The sequence below is a fragment of the Podarcis filfolensis genome (genome assembly GCF_964270895.1).
Source record: "Podarcis filfolensis genome assembly, chromosome: 3".
NCBI lineage: Eukaryota > Metazoa > Chordata > Lepidosauria > Squamata > Lacertidae > Podarcis > Podarcis filfolensis.
In genome coordinates, this window is record NC_139606.1 from 110054813 (window position 1) to 110075011 (window position 20199).

The 20199-nt window shown below is 47.3% G+C and overlaps 1 protein-coding gene across 2 annotated transcripts in view; it reads left to right on the forward strand.

Annotated features, from left to right (window-relative positions):
- ACYP2 (acylphosphatase 2) overlaps window positions 1-20199 on the forward strand; it is a 65033-nt gene that overhangs the window by 31002 nt on the left and 13832 nt on the right. Inside the window, exons 4-5 of one of the 2 annotated variants that reach the window (XR_014545875.1) lie at window positions 5738-5788; window positions 8117-8246. The exons of the other annotated variant lie outside the window; for it this stretch is intronic. The gene's annotated coding sequence lies outside the window, so the exon portion shown is untranslated. The remainder of the gene's footprint in view (window positions 1-5737; window positions 5789-8116; window positions 8247-20199) is intronic. 2 annotated transcript variants of the gene reach the window in all.

A 20199-nucleotide genomic window follows, 5' to 3' on the forward strand; every position in this document is an offset into this window, starting at 1 on the left:
CAAACAGTGGCAATCTCTGCTCCTATTTCCATTCTCATCAGAATTCTCCAACAGCCCTACACACAATAACAGGCAGCATAAAGAGAGTCAGAGCTGACAGGTCTATGAGTAGATTTCTCCCCCTGTTTGTTTTTTAAGGCAGCAACATGAATCATAAACAGTTATTTATGCCAATGTTGGTAAGGGCCATAAAAATGCATAGGAAGTCTGCCTATATAAGTTATCCAAACCCCCCCCAAAGAACCACCAATTCAGATATCGGTTGCTGTTAATCAGGGTTCAGATTCTTCAGTATGGAAGCACAAATTATGATGGTGAAGGTGCAGCTAATTTTATCAAGCAGCAGCCTGACTTCATGTGAATCCACAGGAGCAAACTTATATTTTGAAACGGCTCTTGTTGTGTTGCGTCACTGTCACCGGAGTAGAAGTAATCTTGGAGATTTCCACATCCCCAGGATTTGATCCACTGATGGAATCAGATGTAAATAAAGCACCCGATATACATTTCAAATGCATGTGGCGGGGCTACGACACCCAATGCTATCTCAGCAGGTCATAACTGAGGAAAGTTCAAGGTCTCTTATAGTTGTCCCTGGCCATAAAAGCCAGTGCGTTGTAGGGAACATGTTCTTTGCTTGCATGTAGCAAGCCCGGAATCAAATCCCTGCTTTGAGTAATCTTCCATTGAGCAGGGTCAGTCCAAGACATTTGGCCGCCTGGGACAAAGGAGAAGGTGATGCTCCCCTAAAGTCCATGTTCAAAGGTTAACTAAACTTACAGGTGGCTCAGTGGAGGCTGGTGCTCATTGGCACTGGTAGAGCAGAAGTCAAAGAGGTCAATTGCAGGTGGAGCCAACTATTTCTGGTTTTGTCCCCATCCTCCTGTTAGGATTTTACGTACCGTATTTTTGCTCTATAAGACACACCCGACCATAAGACGCACCTAGTTTTTAGAGGAGGAAAACAAGAAAAAAAATCTCTCCCTCTCTGTGCAGCGCCATTCGCTCCATAAGACGCACACACACTTCCCCTTACTTTTTAGGAGGAAAAAAGTGCGTCTTATGGAGCGAAAAATACGGTAACCGATGCTGGTTAGTGTGATTAGTATAAATCACATGAGATGTCTGAGAAGAGCGTGGGACTGTCTTATCTCTTCTGTCTGAGAGTGTTATAGGACTGTACTTTCGCTTTTGCTGTATGCTTTCTGTTTCTGCCAGAGTTTGGAGAACACAGACGTGATTATGGACTCTCTGTATATATTGTGAATACAGTGGTACCTCAGGTTACATATGCTTCAGGTTACGGACGCTTCAGGTTACAAACTCCGCTAACCCAGAAATAGTACCTCGGGTTAAGAACTTTGCTTCAGGATGAGAACAGAAATCGTGCCCCGGCGGCATGGCAGCAGCAGGAGGCCCCATTAGCTGAAGTGTTGCTTCAGGTTAAGAACAGTTTCAGGTTAAGAATGGACCTCCAGAACGAATTAAGTTCGTAACCAGAGGTACCACTGTAAAACGTAGTTTAGATCTATGGATGTCTCTATCTTCTTGCTGTGTGATGCCAGAAGACTTGTGTGCGCTTTTCATATGAGAAGTGTCTCAGAGGGGCACTCTGGAGTGAAGGGACATTGCCATTCCAGAGACGAGCCTACTGGGAGACGCTCGGAGGTACTGGGGGTCTGCCGTCCCCCCCCCCCAGGAGCGTTTGCCAACACCTCCCTGGTGAGTTCTACAAAGTCAACATGGAGGAGGCTAACAGGCAGTGCTCTACCTCTAGGCTGGTTGTAAGTAAGGAGAGAGGCTGGGAATGAGTGCTGACTGGGGGTCAACAGCATTGCTTCCACATAGCAGCTGCTGGAAACCCCAGGAGGCAAGAGTGTTCTTGTGCCTGAATCCTGCTTTGCTGGTTTCCCATGGACATCTGGTTGGCCTCAGGATGCTGGACCAGAAGGGCCTTTGACCTGATCCAACAGGCAGTTCAGGTTCTCCATTGCACCTGAGGTTAGCAGGTAGGCTACAATCAGTTCATTGACCTCGGCTGCTACCAAAAAAACCTCCCCACCCGCCCCACTACACAAGAAAGCTTCAGCAAGAAGCAGCTGCTTTTAATGTGCCAAAGAGCCTGTTGGATATTCAGTCAGCCGCTGAATGGCTGTACCAGTGGGGTGGATCCAAGCTGTTTCTCCCAGGCTCTGAGGTATGGAGACAGCGGAGAGGGATCACATCATTTCCCCCATTCCCCCTGCTCTGCCACTGCATGAAGACTCATTCTTTTTCACGTCGTAGCCAGCTTGGATCCTTTCTCTCCCAGGAGAGGAAAAGGGAAGGTTAAATGCTATAAGTAAACATAGGATAGAAAATGCTAGGAGCTTGAAGCAGCCCCTGATAATATAAAGCAGAAGTACTTGCCTTGATCTCTGCTTCTGAACTATTTTCTTTTTACATTAAAAAGGGCGGGTTTTCTAGCATGTATCACATAAAACTTAATAGTTCTATATTCCTACACTAGATGTCACTGTACCAGCATAGACTGCTGGATGATAACAGACTTCATATTCTAGATCCTTCTTTCGTCCATTGGGTTGATTCTCGGTTCCTCCCCTTCATATTGGTTTGGGGTTTCTGAAGAGCCTTGCGGAGTGAAGACCAAGCATGAGTCTTTGATTTGAAGCTCATCTGTGACCAACGTCACCATTTCCTGCACATTACTTGCCTGGGCCAGCTGCAATCGAGTGCTTCAAGTTTCAGCTTGTTCTTGAGGGATCTGGATGGTGCCTCTTTGGCTGGTTGGACTTACAGTGTGCTTGGACCGAGTGAATGGGATGGCGCATCATTCTATTTCAAACAAGGGCTGAATGTGCCCCCCTCCTCTGGCCTTTATCTGGCCCCCAGCACTCTCCCCCGGCCATAATTTGTTGTTGTTGTTTAGTCATTTAGTCACATCCGACTCTTCATGACCCCATGGACCAGAGCACGCCAGGCACTCCTGTCTTCCACTGCCTCCCGCAGTTTGGTCAAACTTATGCTGGTAGCTTCGAGAACACTGTCCAACCATCTCGTCCTCTGTCGTCCCCTTCTCCTTGTGCCCTCCATCTTTCCCAACATCATGGTCTTTCCTAAGGAGTGTTCTCTTCTCATGAGGTGGCCAAAGTATTGGAGCCTCAGCTTCACAATCTGTCCTTCCAGTGATCACTCAGGGCTGATTTCCTTCCAAATGGAGAGGTTTGATCTTCTTGCAGTCCATGGGACTCTCAAGAGTCTCCTACTCCTACTACTGGAAAAACCAGAGCTTTAACTATACGGACCTTTGTTGGCAAGGTGATGTCTCTGCTTTTTAAGATGCTGTCTAGGTTTGTCATTGCTTTTCTCCCAAGAAGCAGGCGTCTTTTGATTTTGTGACTGCTGTCACCATCTGCAGTGATCATGGAGCCCAAGAAAGTAAAATCTCTCACTTCCTCCATTTCTTCCCCTTCTATTTGCCAGGAGGTGATGGGCCCAGTGGCCATGATCTTCGTTTTTTTTATGTTGAGCTTCAGACCATATTTTGCCCTCTCCTCTTTCACCCTTATTAAAAGGTTCTTTAATTCCTCCTCACTTTCTGCCATCAAGGTTGTGTCATCTGCATATCTGAGGTTGTTGATATTTCTTCCGGCAATCTTAATTCCGGCTTGGGATTCATCCAGCCCAGCCTTTCGCAACTCAAGGCCATAATACCTCTTCCAAATCATGCCCCTCTCTAGCCCTGCCCTTTGTCCTCCTCAGGCGTGTTTGTTTGGCTGGAATATGTTCTTGAGGAAGAAAACCCCTTTAAGTCCGTGGCATGGACAGAAAATAGACTGAACGGTCCATTCCTACTTTCACCTGAACATACAGAGGATTCTTATTCACATATATGTTAAGGGGATGGAGGCATTAATTAAAAGGGAAAGAATGGCCCAGATTGTCAAGCAACCACTTTTATTGAAACCCAACAAACGTGGCAATGGTGCCTATTGCCATTGGCTACATCAGGCATCCCCAAACTCAGCCCTCCAGCTGTTTTGGGACTACAACTCCCATCATCCCCAGCTAACAGGACCAGTGGTCAGGGATGATGGGAATTGTAGTCCCAAAACAGCTGGAGGGCCGAGTTTGGGAATGCCTGGGCTACATAGTCTAGGTGTAGGGAACCTTTGGTCCTCCAGATGTTGCTGAACTACAACTCCCATCAGCCCCAGCAAGCATGGCCAATGGCAACCCCTAGAGGGCAACAATTCGGCAATATTTGGAGGGCTGGATCCCTACACCTGATATAGACTCACAGAAGCAGGGTGCATTGTTTCAAGTTAGTAATGGTCAAGGGTGGAGGAACTTGGTTGGTCTACAGGTCAAATGAGCTCATGGGCAACCTTCCAGAGGCCACTTCTGGGGGCAGAGGCAAAAGTGGGCAGGGCAACAGATGTGAGCCTCCTCTTTGTACGGTAGGCATATTCTAGCCTTGCAAAAGCCAGAGGTTTCTGCACATGTAGCTCTGGTGAAGGTAGAAGAGGGGCTACTGCAGCAGTTCTTTCAAGCTGTTGATGGTCCATTAAGTGTGTTCCTTGGCCTGAACTTCCAGGCATCCCCATCCCTGTTCTAGGTGATTTAGGTGTTTCCCAGCCTTGGGTCTCCATCTGTTTTTGGACTACAACTCCAATCATCCCTAGTTACCAAGACCAATGATCAGGGATGATTGGAATTGTAGTTCTAAAACAGCTGGAGACCAAAGGTTGGGAAACTGATTAGGTTATCCAGGGCTGAACAATGGCATATTCATTGGTTTTGGCCATCCCCGCCAATCACCAGGCTTTGCTATGTACTTGACTATGGAGATGAATGCCTAGTCTATAAGGCCTTTTCATTCTTCAAATCTAAAATTTACTCTAGGATATGCTTCTTTGATTGTACACAATGCGTGGCTGGAGAACAGCCTTGCGAAATCTGGAGCAGTGCATATTTTGACAGGTAGCTGGATGGGTTTCAGGTTCCGTATTGTTTCAGAGTGCAAATTAGGTAGGCTTGCCTTTAAATGCAAACTTAATCAAATATCTCCACTCACCTTCCCTCCTAGAGAAAAAAAAACCCATCTCTCCATTTTGAGAGCAGCTTTTGCACTCTAAGCTTGTACAGTTCTCTGCTCCTGCACCATCTTTGAACATGTGCAAAAGCCGAGCAGGAGAATGACAGACTACAGCTCTATGCTGTAACAATACCTCTTTTCCTCTGTATCTCTTGGCACATGTGTAAAGACTTTTGGTGGAAAGAAAGAGAGGAGAATGTGATTTGCCACATCTTTTTGTGCGTGCCAAAATGCTGTCCGATTCCCAGACGCGTCTGGGGAAATCTGGACGTACGGCAACCCTAACATAGGAACCTTTTATGCCTAAACTGTGGGATCATATTTCAATTTATTTTTATTTTTTGTCCAAACGACAGGTTGAAAGAGGCACGATAGTTTCCAGAGCGTCTCTTGATTCTGTCAAGGACTTGCCACTCAGCCACCTGCCAGTTTTCTCCTCCTACCTTCTCTCTGTGTTTTTTTTTTAATTCCAAAACATTAGTAGTCTCTAACAATCACCTTATCAAGGTTTTCCATTATCTGTAGGCACTGGAATGCCTGGAATCCATCGCTGGACTCCACAAGCCCTTCACCACAGTTGGCCTTACTTTACTTGCTTCTCAAATTTAGTTGACTTCCAGTTGTGTTCTGTTACCCTAGGGATTCATGCCATGAAGCCAGGAATGAGTGCTATTTAAATACTAGTGACAAGTGAGTTGCTAATTCCTGATATTTTTGTTGCATGGCTCAGTGTTCAGTATTCGGCAGTCAACTTCATGTGCAAAGAGTGCCTGCGTCATTACCGCATAGGGAGATAATTCCTTGTTTTGGCGTTTTGTATTGTGGTGGGGCTGCTGCTTATCCTTTCCTTTGCTCTGGGGTCTAAACTAAGGTTACCAGATTTTTTTCAGTGAATCCAGGGACACTTCAATCAATCAATCAATCAATCAATCAAATACTACACGTTCAGGACGTTGATGCTGCAGCAATGGCGGTGGCAGAGGGGCGGCCGCCACCTTGACCTCAACCACCACATTTCCCCTTTCTCTGAGGCTTCTATCTCCTTTCTCCATGAGCCTGCGCAGCCCCTGAGTTTGTTGGTTCTTTGGTGGTGGTAGGGAAGCAGTGTGCAGTGCGTCAGGCACGGAAGGCAGAGAAGGAGGGCTAAGAGTGGCAGCGGCGGTGAGGCTTGGGCACTGCGATGCCTCCCTTCCCATCAGAGCAGCCCCAATCCCATGCCTACTTGTGTGCAAGCAGGAGGGGGCAGGGATCCCTCAGCTGGGAAGGGAGGCTTCCCATTGCCTAACTGAGAGATCCCTGCCCCCTCCTGCTTGCACACAAGCTCTGATAGGCAGCGTGAAGCCTCCCTTCACAGCTGAGAGATCCCTGCCCTGCTCCTGCTTGCACGCAAGTAGGAGTTGGGAGGCTGCTCCAATAGGCAGAATGAAGCCTCCCTTTACAGCTCAGTTGCTGGGGTCAGGGAAGGCGGAGGCAGCCCGCAAGCTGCATCTTAGAGTCCCTGCACCACCATCATATGGGGACTTCCGAGCAGCTCCTGAAGCCAGCCAGAGCCAACTGCTCCGGGCTGCTGAAACTGCCGCTGCTGTGTTTCCCGGGGACATTAGATGAAATCTGGGGACATTCCGGGGATGGAATTTGCCCGGGGACTTATTCGCAAATCCGGGGACTGTCCCCGGGAAACAGGGACATCTGGTAACCCTAGTCTAAGCACATCCCCACTTGCATCAAACAATGCATCCAGCCGGTTCACTGGAACCCAGATGAGCATTGTAATACAGGGGCAAATGCCCTTCTAGATGCAAACTTACACCCACAATAGCTGCACGTGTAGAAGGACATTCTTCCTTCTTCAATGCAGCAATTGTGTTCTATTGATGTTTCCTTAACTTTGCTTCCCAAAAATATTGTTGTCAGTGCTCCCCCCCCCCCGCAAAAAAAATGTTTAGGGGTATTTTCCTATTCATATTAAAATACTGCCCCTCAATGAGGCCAAACTTAGATTCAAAAAATGTTTAGGCGTATGCAAGGGCGGTATGCAAGGCCCATTCTCATGTTGCCACCCTCTCAACCTCATGTAGAGGGGACACACAACAAAGGATCTCAGAAGATGATTGCAGGGTCCAGACTGGGTCATATAGGCGGTCCTTGAGCGGTTTAAGTCTTTATTGGTCAATGCCAGCACTTGACCAATCATACTGCTGCGTTGTTCTAGGACAAATCAGACTGCTGCATTCTGAATCCTGTTGTTCTAGGACCAATCAGACAGCTGCATTTTGGATCCTATTCAACTCAGTACATAACAATCAAATCCCGAGGAACCCCACACTGAAGGCTCCATGGGGCTGAAGAGCACTCCCTAAGCATCGCCCTCTGGAAATGACTGCCCAAGTAGGACCGGAACCACTGCAAAGTAGGGCTACCTACCCCTAACTCAGCCAATGGCATCAAAAGCCACTGAGAGGTTGAGGAGAATTTCCCCTGTCTCCCCTGACTGAGGTCACCATACAAGGCGAGGAGTGGTGAGAAGTTCCAGGGGCCAAAAGTCGGTGAGAAAGCGCTAATGACTCAGGTGATATTTGTTCATGGATGCACAAGCAGAACATAAATGGAGGCAAGCAGGATTCCCACCACTGCCGCAAGCATCAGATTCCCAGAAAACTGTTTGTACAGAACTCCAAGGCTATGCTTCTGGGGTGCCTCCACACTAGGTTTTTCAGTTAATTTGCATGTTTGTTTGATTCAGTTTACATTCCATGTTTGTGTATTGTATAGTAAATGCAAATCAGGTAAAGGTAAAGAGACCCTGACCACTAGGTCCAGTCACGGCCGACTCTGGGGTTGCAGCGCTCATCTCACTTTATTGGCCGAGGGAGCCGGCGTACAGCTTCCAGGTCATGTGGCCAGCATGACTAAGCCGCTTCTGGTGAACCAGAGCAGCGCACGGAAATGCTGTTTACTTTACCGCTGGAGTGGTACCTATTTATCTACTTGCACTTTGACATGCTTCCAAACTGCTAGGTTGGCAGGAGCAGGGACCGAGCAACGGGAGCTCACCCCGTCACGGGGATTCGAACCGCCGACCTTCTGATCAGCAAGTCCTAGGCTCTGTGGTTTAACCCACAGCGCCACCTGTGTCCCTGCAAATCAGGTAGGTTCACATAAAAAATGTCTCCTGCCTCCCTAGCTGCAAGCCGTGAATTTTCATCCAAATGTTCATCACCTTGCCACATAGTTCTAGCCCCAGATTGACGTGCGCTTATTTTGCTTGTGGAGCACATGGATGGACTGCGGTGCGTACGTGTGTTCCTTTCCTCTGCAAGATGTATCTCTCCTTCCTGGAATATCTTTTTACGTAATCGCTCGGCGCTTCCGGCCCAAGGACCAATAGCTCTGGGCAAAGTGATGCCTTCGGAGTACTTAACAAGTTTCAGACTTAACGAATCCGAACACTTAAGAGAGCCCAGGGGACGCTGCTCTTGACAGTCTTATGGGTGCCCTGAGCTAACCTTGCAAAGGCGTCGGGGAAGGCAGATGCGCGTGTAAAAAGGGTCAGGACTGAAAGCTTTTTGCCTTGACAGTTTTAGATGAATGAGGGCTTTCAGTCCGAGATGTGTTCCCCTTCCTCCCTGCCACCTTGAGTGCTGTTCAGAGGAGCACCAGCATGAAACAATAGCACTAAGAGGACCTCCAGAGAATCCTCTTAAGTATGCTCTGCCTATTCCTTTCCGGCACTGCAGCGGCCATTTCTTCTATCAGGCGTGGGAGGGCGAATGAGGGTGTAAGGTCCCCTCACGTGCAAAGTAAGTAAATTGAACTGGGAGTGCGGGGAGAGCTCTGCTTATCCAGTGAGAAAAATGCACAGAGCTGCCCTGGCCATGGGAATAAATGGGAAAGCCTGTTCATATAGCAGCTGCATGTTGCCACTAGAGCGTCATGCGTCCCAGCTGGAGGAGGTGTGGCACAGCGGATTGAGTGCAACAGTCCACTTCCGCATTCAGTTCTTCGTTTCCTTGGGCATCCCATGTTACTTTAGAAGTGAGAGGAGGGGTCTCGCTCCAGGAACAGAGTAGAAGCTCTGTTCAGTCCACAACTGAAGGTGGATCCATCTATTTCACTCTTCCCGATGTATAGAAAAACACATATCTTGGGGGAATGTTTATGATAATCATATATGTGTGAAAATAACGTACAGAAATGATTTATATTGGGCAAAGTTGTCTGTCTTCTGTTTGAAGACCTCCACTGAGCAAAAGCCTATCATTCCTTTAGCTAACTGGACCCAAGGTCAAACTGCTGTTACTGCCAAGAGGTTTCTCCTAACCTTCAGCTGAAATGAAAACAAATGTAAAGGTAAAGGGACCCCTGACCGTTAGGTCCAGTCGTGGCCGACTCTGGGGTTGCGGCGCTCATCTCGCTTTATTGACCGAGGGAGCCGGTGTACAGCTTCCGGGTCATGTGGCCAGCATGACTAAGCCGTTTCTGGCGAACCAGAGCAGCGCATGGAAACGCTGTTTACCTTCCTGCCGGAGCGGTAACTATTTATCTACTTACACTTTGACATGCTTTCGAACTGCTAGGTTGGCAGGAGCAGGGACCGAGCAAAGGGAGCTCACCCCATCATGGGGATTCAAACCACCGACTTTCTAATCGGCAAGTCCTAGGCTCTGTGGTTTAACCCACAGCGCCACCCACGTCCCGAAAACAAATGTAGTAAATCATTAAAAAAGGACATTCTTTGCACTGTAAAAATGATCATTTAGAAAGGAGATTTGATCAGGCGTACTTCCAAGCTTTTTTCTCTACAACCTTAAGGTCTGGAAACTTGCGTCTTTTTCAACAAAAAAGAAAACTGGGATCGTAAGGCTGCCAAATTCTGCACCGTTTACCAGATGCCGGACTTGTGTTGTCATTCCGTAGATGCAAATAATAGTCACATGTCTGATTTAAGGCACTGTACTGTGCAAGGGGTCACCTTATGCACGGGTTACGTAGGTGCTGTTTTTATGGAGACCAAAGATCAGCCGGCTGCATTCTGACATGCATTCCTTCTCCTGCTGCTGCCTGCCCTTTTTCCTTCCCTGCCTGGTGAGCATACAGCCTTTCATTCATTCAAAGGTCTAGCTTTAAAAGCCAGATCTGAAGCTTCTTCTTTTAAATTCCAGGGCAGCCAGAGTAACCTTTGATTCCACACTTCAGTTTTCAAATGGAAAGATTGCAGGAAGAAGCAGACAACCGGGGAATGGGCAGAAACAGACAAACAGAGTGATAAAGGCGGGGTTGGAGAGCCTCCTCTTTTGCTACATTCCACAAGTCCTAAATATTTCCAATTTTTCATAGTTCTCTGTCCCAAGAGCTGCAAAGTGGTGGTCTTTTTTTTTTTTTAATAAACCTGGGCTTGCCTTCATTCAATAAAAACTATAGATGCACGCAGTTAAAAGTAAAAAAAATAAAGAATTCTTTGCTTTAAATCTCTCTCTACTTCCTGGTGCATTTAAAAATATATTACTTCTAACTGCTTTAGAGAAAACTAGGAAAGTAGTATCTATTAATATTTAATTGAATCAGATCTTTCCAACTCCCTGCTGCAACCACGTGATTTGCCTTTGTCTTGATAAAGACGAGTGCTTCCTTTTCGCCGCCATATACATATTTGATTTCTTTGTGCACGTAGCTAGATCTGAGCCCAGTTGCCTTACTTAAACTGCGGATGAGGAACCTTAGATGTCCCTCCCCACGTGTGGTTTACAAATGTCGGGAATCCACTTCCTAGGATCGGAAATGTCTATAAATCAACTCTCCAAGGGCGCGCTAGCAAATCCTATGATCTGATCGCTTGCACATTTCCTAGGTAAAGTGCTGCCAGCCAGGACAGCTGAGGCAGCTATGTATTATTTAAACATTGACTGAGAGGGAGGGGAACACACCATCATGCATTAATCAGGATCATGCGTATGAATTTGCTTATTGCCAAGAGAGCTTTGATAGGCGCAAGGAGCCCCCGAACACTCAGCGGGGCAGTGGAAGATCCCTGCTGGGTCAGACGAAAGGCCTATCCGGTCCAGCATCGTAGAACTGTAGAGTTGGAAGGGATCATCAGGGTCATCTAGTCCAACCCCCTGCAATGCAGGAATCATTTGCCCAGCATGGGGCTCAAACCCACAACCCCAGGATTAAAAGTCTCATGCTCTACCAACTGAGCATGTTCCCTGCCATGGCCAAGCAGATGCTTCTGGGAAGTCCACAACCAGGACACCACATCAGTCTCCCTCTCCCATTGTTGTTCTTCAGCACCTGGTATTCAGGCTTGTTCCTTCTGGAGGTAATATACAGCCATAATTACTATAAGTCATAAATAGCCCCATTCCCTGATCCAAAACACCCACCCGACTCACACATGAAAACAAAGACCACCACAGCCAAGCACAAATGAACAACCACTTTCTAGGCCAACTCCAACCTCTCTCATCACCAAAGGAACACAAGTGAACAGCAAAGAACCTGCACAAGCAACGCTGACACCAAACCCTACATACATTAAGCAAAATAGAAACATCGCCACCCGACCCCACCCATCTTCCCCCCCCTCCACCTCTTCCCCCTTTTCTTCCCAATGTCTCAACAAATGAAACTGATTTGCAAAAATGTTACATGGAAAAATATATACAGTGGTACCTCGGGATACGCTTCAGGTTACATACGCTTCAGGTTACAGATTCTGCTAACCCAGAAATAGTACCTCAGGTTAAGAACTTTGCTTCAGGATGAGAACAGAACTTGTGCTCCAGCGGCGCGGCAGCAGCGGGAGGCCCCATTAGCTAAAGTGGTGCTTCAGGTTGCGAACAGTTTCAGGTTAAGAACAGACCTTTGGAATGACTTAAGTACTTAACCTGAAGTATCACTGTATATACGAGAGAGAGAGATTGCACACACTTTTGTAAATCAAGAAAATCTTTAATTAAAAAAAAATAAAAAATAGCCTCATTCTGCATGAATCTGTCCGGTCCCCATTTAAAACCACCTGAGCTAGTGGCTGTGGCCACACCTTTCATTAGCAATTTTTTTACTTTCACTATCCATGACATGTGTGGTGTGACATCATGATGTCACGTGGCCTCAGAACCTGGTGGCACCGGAAGTCAGGTTCCGGGGTCTCGCAAGGCCTCGGACGTGACTTCCAGTGCTTTGTGAGGCATCACAAGTTGCGTAGGGGCCCTGTGGTGTACGTGCTGAGCACCCACAACAAAAATTTTGTGGGTGCTTGGGGCCCCGGGGGCCCCTAGAGATGGTGTCCGCACGCTGTGTGAAGGACTTCCTTTTCCTGTCCTCGTCAGCTGCATTAGATGGCCACAGGCTCTCATTTCAAGAGAGAGAAACTTCTCTCCATACAGCTTGTCTGCAGAACATAGATTCCCCATTAATCCCAGTGGAGCCCATTAATCTTCTGAACATTCAAATCAGGTCTGCCCAATGAATGACGAAGTGCATGCTCACGTGAACTCTCTGTACCCATCAGGATATGCACATTGCAGTGGGTCACTGTGTGGTGTGTGTTTGTTTTGAAGTATGAGCCCAAGCATATGTTGGTTTCTGATCTCAGCACTAGCTGCAGATACATCAGAGGAACCCCAGGAAATGATGCATCTCCTCCAGCAGGGACATATGATGGACCATAAGAACAACACTGGCCGTACGGAGGCAATCAAATATCAACCAGATTGGCAGCCAAGCCGCAACGGTGGCAGGTTGTCCTTCTGCAGGTAGAGTCAGAAGCCCCTTGTGTTACCTCCAACATTTATTCTGTGAAAATAGGGACATCCGGTGGCACTGTGGGTTAAACCACAGAGCCTAGGACTTTGCGATCAGAAGGTCGGCGGTTCAAATCCCCACAACGGGGTGAACTCCCGTTGCTCGGTCCCTGCTTCTGCCAACCTAGCAGTTCGAAAGCACGTCAAAGTGCAAGTAGATAAATAGGTACCACTCCGGCGGGAAGGTAAATGGTGTTTCCGTGCGCTGCTCTGGTTCACAAGAAGCAGCTTAGTCATGCTGGCCACATGACTGTACGCTGGCCACATGAAGCTGTACGCCGGCTCCCTCGGCCAGTAAAGCGAGATGAGCACCGCAACCCCAGAGTCGGCCACGACTGGACCTAATGGTCAGGGGTCCCTTTACCTTTACCTTTAAGGAAAAGCGGGACATTCCAGAATTAAATCAGAAACTGTAAATCTGGGATTGTCCCTGGAAAATAGGGAAGCATGGATGGTTTCTCTGCCTACAATAACACATTCTGGCAATTTGCAGTGGTGACACTGAAGCCCAGCAGAGTGCAATCCTGACAGGCAACCATAGTGGTACAGAGTTCAAGGCATATGGGTCCTGCTTGCAGAGTCCGAGTTCAAGACCTACAGCATCTTATCACCTGGCCTCCAAGCAGGTGCTCCACTGATACAGGACATTTCCACATGAGCCACTGTGGGGGGAAATGGCAAGCACAGCTCTCCCATAATGTTTGATTCAAGCCCTTCTCTAACCCAGACCCTCAATTTCCCCATTTATTTATTTATTAAAATAATTTTTATTGAATGATTTTATGTTACAAAAAACAATACAGCCATACTACCACTAAACATAATTAAGAAGTAAGAATTACATACATCGATATTTAGTTTGTTATTTGTTATTTACCGTCTTATTTCCTCCCAAACATTTCATACAACACAACACACATATGTGCAGACACCCACACACCTGCACCCGCACACAAAATGATAATAATGAAAGTAAATATTTTTTCCCCTTTTATCTTCCAAAATCTTTTCTCCAACTTTGACTTCCTGTCAAGTCCCTTTGCATATATTTTATCTTACATTTGAATGTACACAAAACAATAAACCTTTCTACATAATTTTTCTAACACATTTTGAAAACATAATAAATCCTTAATTGTTGCCCACCTCCTTTTAGTTCCTTTATCACTCAAATGCTAGCACGGAGTCAAAACTATTATTGTATTTTTGAACATATCTTCTCTAACCATCCCATTTAACTTCCCCGTTTATTTTAAGAGAGACTTTAGGGCAGCTCCACCTGTGCGAAAGCGTTTGTGTGAAGTTGTCGCCTCCACCGAAATCTCGCAAGGAGCCTTTTCTGAGTGGGCGAGTCCCATGTCTACTGGGGTCTCTGCAGGGTACGTCAGACATTGCTAGATGAGTGCACAGAAGCTTAAAGAAAATAAATAGGAGAGACCGAATATCTGCAAGTTGGTGAAATCCAAAACGCCTGCCCACACCTTCTTCTTGCTCAAGTGCAATAATTCGTATCAGATTCAGGGTGGAGTTAGATGCAATTTCTCTGCCACAATTTCAGCTGGAAGAACCAAACCCTGCATAAATAAAGGGCCGTTTCTCCCACATGAGTACAAAGGAAAATGATGTAATCGGAGCAGAACCATTTGTACCACAATAGCAGAGGATCTGTCAGCACTCACGCCTATAAACTCTTACTTTTCAGGGGTTTACAGCTAAGCTCAAAAATATTTGGGCTGGATTGTAACTTCCTGTGCTGGGCTCCAAGCCTGAAAAGATTTCTTTTTTGAATTAAGTCAGAATCATTTTTGTTGTTTTTTAAAAAAATTAAATTGCTTCCCTTCACAAAGAGAACAACAAAAAACAAACAAAAACGCTGAAATTGGATCCTAGCCATTCAGTGGGGGGGGGGGATGATGGAGGACCTCTTGCCTGCTGTAGATTTGAAACAAAATGCTTGAGTGCATATATTTGACTTTCAAACGTATTGGGGTGAAATCACAATATGCATATTCCTGCTAAGTGATGATGGATTACAGGACTTTGTCCTGGGCTCTTGTCTCATATCCGTAGGCTTCCTGGGACATAGGGCGTGGCCTTGTGTTGAGTCAGAAGCACAGTACAGTGGTACCTTGGTTCTCAAACACCTTGGTGGAAATATACTCGGAGTCGAGAGTGGATTTCATGCTCTTTATTCAGCTCATAGTGGTGAGGAGGAATGGAAGTTCCCCCAGAATGTCTGCTTTAAATACATTCTTTACACAATGGGCCCCACGTGATTGGCTAATTCCGGGATTCACCTGTAGGCCAAACAGGTTGCGGATTCACTTCCACCTGGAGCTGGATTGGGTGGCTCCTGTGGACCAATCAGACTGCTGCATTTTGGATCCTATTCAACTCAGTACATAACATTGGTACTCGAACAACTTGGAACCCAAACGCTGCAAACCTGGAAGTAAATGTTCCGGTTTGTGAACTTTTTTTGGAAGCCGAACATGCTCTGTTTTGAGTGCCATGCTTCCATTTTGAGTGCCACACTTCCATTTTGAGTGTTACGCTGAGGTCCGTCTGTTTTTGCTATTTATTTTGCATTTTTGTTTCTGAGGCTCTTTTCGTTTTGTTTTTGTGACTGTGTGGAACCCAGTTCAGCTACTGATTGATTGGTTGTGTGACTGCAGTACAATGTTGATTGCTTTCATTTTATGGATCAATGGTCTCGCTAGATAGTAAAATTCATGGTAAATTGCTGTTTTAGGTGTTGTTTTTAAAAGCCTGCAGTGGATTAATCCGTTTTGCATTACTTTCTATGGGAAAGCACGCCTTGGTTTTGGAATGCTTTGGTTTTGGAACGGACTTCCAGAAGTTTGAGAACCAAGGTACCACTGTACATCTTGTTCAGCATTGTCTCCTCTAACCGGCAGCTATTCTTCAGGATTTCAGACACAGAATCTTGCCCAGATCTGCTTGGAGATGCCGATGTTTGAAACTGGGACATTCTGTCTAACACTGAGCTATAGGTCTTTCCTTACATCTTTAAACTCACATTCCTGCCAGCACAGATGAGTTAACATGTATGTATGTATACATATTCCACCCGTCCTCCCAAAAAAGCCCAGGGCAGCAAAACCCATCTGTGATTTTAAAAATGCAATTACGGAAATAAGAAACGCAATTAAACAATTTAGAACCCATTAAAGACACCTGAAAACAATTGGAATCAAGCGTTTAAAGCAAATTTTAAAAAGAGGTGTCACCAAATCACGTGTCTGGACAGGTCCCCAAAACATAAAGGTTTTCAGCAGGTGGCTAAAAGAGTTAAGTGATGGTGTCTGTCTAGTATCAATAGGCAGGGAGTTCCAAAGGTAAAGGAATGCCGCAGTAAAGGAATGTTTCCTTACACATGTGGAAAACAATGTGTGGCACTTGTAGAAGTGCAAGTTCCGCAGATCCGATTGGCACGAATGGGGCAAGGCGGTCCCTTAAGCAAACTGGTCTGGTATATGCATCATTGTATGCACTTTTGCATAATATAATGCCTTTATGTACACTGCCTTCACTAATATAAGCATTATTGTGCACACTTTCCCCCAATGCACACTTTTCCTGCACCCATTGATTTGGGTAAAGGTAAAGGGACCCCTGACCATTAGGTCCAGTCGTGACCGACTCTGGGGTTGCGGCACTCATCTCGCTTTATTGGCCGAGGGAGCCGGCATACAGCTTCTGGGTCATGTGGCCAGCATGACCAAGCCGCTTCTGGCGAACCAGAGCAGCACAAGGAAACGCCGTTTACCTTCCCACCAGAGTGGTACCTATTTATCTACTTGCACTTTGACATGCTTTTGAACTGCTAGGTTGGCAGGAGCAGGGACCGAGCAACAGGAGCTCACCCCATCGCAGGGATTCGAACCACCGACCTTCTGATCAGCAAGTCCTAGGCTCTGTGGTTTAACCCACAGCGCCACCCGCCTCCCTATTTGGTTAGAGGAGTGCAAATTTCAAGGGATAGCTGCGATTCAGTTTGCGCACTGGTTCAGCACGTGCGAATTTGATGCAATTCCTCCCCATCCCTGATCAGAGATGATGGGAGGCGATCCCTCTGAGTTTCTAAAGCCACAGAAATACTCCGGGCCTCTTTCCAGCCCCTGTTGGAAACCGTCCCTGGAAACCGAGCATGGAGTAGATAGTCGTGTCCTTCTGCTCGGAGAACGAAAGAGCCAAACGTGATATCACTTATATAATGCGAACAGCCCTTCATCATTTATTTAGCATATAAATAAATAAAGCACAAGGAAATGGCAGAAGCCGCTATGAGTCTGGCGGATTAAACGCGGGCCACCAGACAGTTTTCTTCTTCTTTTTGCAGCTTTTCTGACCTGGCTGTTACGACACTTAAGCGTCCAGATTTGGTGGCTGAAAGAACCTTTTACCACCTTCAGCTGATCTGTCAGCTGCAACCATCCCTGGACTGGAGAATCCTGGCCACAGCTTATCGATGCATCCAGGGGTGCCATCTCACCCTCAGGATTGTGGGTGCCCAGCGCTGCTACGTGGATGCGCAATGTGACATGCACATGCCTGATGTGTGACATCACACGCAATATGTCCCCTTTTCCCTAGGGAGGGGCGCGGACTTGGAGGCAGAGAGACTGCCTCCGTGTATGAGCTCCACCCCCCAGAAAATGGTGCCTCTCTGGCTGGCTGCGGAGGGCGGTGCTGAATTGCTTCTCTCTCGGGGGCAATGCTTTTTTCATTGACTTTGTGGGTGCCCAGCCCCCACATTTACCGTATTTTTCGCTCCATAAGACGCACTTTTTTCCTCCTAAAAAGTCAGGGGAAATGTCTGTGCGTCTTATGGAGTGAATGTATGGTCAATCGCTGGCTCCCTTTCTGGCCCTGCCCCTTGCCCAGGCCTCCATTGTTGAACGTTCTGCAAGTGACTGGCTGATTAGATTACCTGTCTGGAAACTGTAGAAACGGTTCCCTTCCTTTCCTAAAGAAGCTGCAGAACTGTGAGTTGAACCCCATTTAATACAGGATTTTTTCCCTTTGCAATAAAAGCTCAACAACTTTGAACTGATGCTCAAAAAAGGGTCTTTTCCCCTTTGCAAAAGAAGCTGCACAACTGTCAGCTGATCCTCAAAAAAAGGGTCTTTTCCCCTTTGCAAAAGAAACTGCACAACTTTGAGCTGATCCTCAAAAAACCGGGGCTTTCCCCCTTTCCCCCTCTAAAAACTAGGTGCGTCTTATGGAGTGAAAAATACGGTATATCATTGTGGGTGCCCAAGCACCCACAGCCCCTTGGATTTGGCTCCTATGTATGCACTGATAACCTGGAGACTTGATTACTATAACATACTCACAAAAACAGGCTGCTGGCGACATAAGCCGGTGAGGCGTAATGGTTAGAGTGTTGGACCCGGACCTGGGAGACAGGGGTTCGAATCCTCACCTGGGCATGAAGCTCACTGGCTGACTTTGGGCCAGTTGCTCCATCTCAGCCTAACCCAGTGGCGTCGCAAGGGGGGGCGGTGTGTCCCAGGTGCCATGTCTGGGGGGTGACAAGAAGGCACTCCGCGGGGTGCTCACCCCGCTGCTCCCGGGCGCAGCAGCCAGGCCCAGACAGAAGGGTGGGGGGCCATATGGGCCACTTGGCCTGGGCCTCCGATTCCAAAGGGGGCCTCGGTCAGCAAATTTACATTTTCCATCATGTCTCTATATGCAGATACGGTTCAAGCCTTGAAATAAAATTATTTGTCAGCATAAATTTTGTGAAAATTATTTATATACAGTGGTACCTCGGGTTAAGTTCTTAATTTGTTCCGGAGGTCTGTTCTTAACCTGAAACTGTTCTTAACCTGAAGCACCACTTTAGCTAATGGGGCCTCCTGCTGCCGCTGCACCGCCGAAGCACAATTTCTGTTCTTATCCTGAAGCAAAGTTCTTAACCCAAAGTACTATTTCTGAGTTAGCGGAGTCTGTAACCTGAAGTGTATGTAACCTAAGGTACCACTGTACTTACTTATTTATAAGGCTTCAGTTATCCCCAGCCTAAAAAGGGGGGGGGGTAGATTATCTACCTGGCCCGTGCCTTTGCCTGGCTCTGCAAGGCCCTGGTGGTGGCGCAAGCAGCCATCGTGCCACTGCAAGCCGCGAGCGGAGGATCCTGCCACTGTCCGTACAGCACTCAGGCGGCACCAGCGGCAAACCGCTACGTACAACGCATGTGCGGTGTCACACGCCTGCACTGTACATAGCGATGCCGCACATGTGCTGTACATAGCAGTTTGCCACCACTGGCGCCCGAGCGCCGTACGGACGGCAGTGGGATCCCTCCATCGCCACTACAGCCGCAAGCGGAGGATCCCTCACCTGCTGCGAGCAGAAGATCCCGCCACTGTCCGTATGGTGCTTGGGCGCGCCAGTGGCAAACCTCTATGTACAACACATGCACGGTGTCGCACGCATGTGCTGTACGTAGCAACGCCGCACATGTGCCCTATGTAGCGACACCACGCATGTGTCATACGTAGAGACGCCACACATGCATCATACGTAGCAGCGCAACGCATGCGCAGCCGGCGGTTTGCCCCGCCCCGGGTGTCGGTTAGCCTTCGTTCGCCCCTGGCCTAACCTACCTCGCAGTGTTGTTGTGAGAATAAAACAGAGCCTTGAGCTTCTTGGAAGAAAAGCCGGGACACAGATGCAATACATACAAATAAACAAAGCGTCGTTCCCTTGCTAAGAAAGCTTCACTGGCTGAAAATCTGCTACCAGGCCAGGTTCAAAGTTATTCCGCAAAGTCCTGAATGACTTGGGCTCAAAGTACTTTAAGGACCACCTGGCTCCTCAATCACGGAGATCTTCTGATGGGAGATTCTGGTGGCTCCCTCATGCTCATAGGAGTGGGTGGCCTTTACCAGCAACCAAGCATTTAGTATGGTGGCCCCTGCTCTGTGGAACTCCTTGCCAATAGAAGTCAGTGGGAGTCTTCCCTGATTTTGTTTAGACACCTTTTTCAAACTTGTACTTTTTAGACAATACCTTTGGAACCTGGTTTATTCCCCCCCCAATAGAATTTATTAAAGTTTGAAAGAAAATATATGTAATGGTTATATGGGGTTGCTCGTGCGTAAGTTGCCGCCACTCCTGGCGAGGTTGCCTGGTTAAACCTTTTCCTGGCTGGACAGCCCTTCACTTCGTGGCTGTTTCAGTCGCTAGCAGAATCCGTCCGTGGGCGTTTCTTGAACTTCTTCCAGCAAAGAAGTTCTTTGACGCCAAGTCTACGCCTACTTTCCC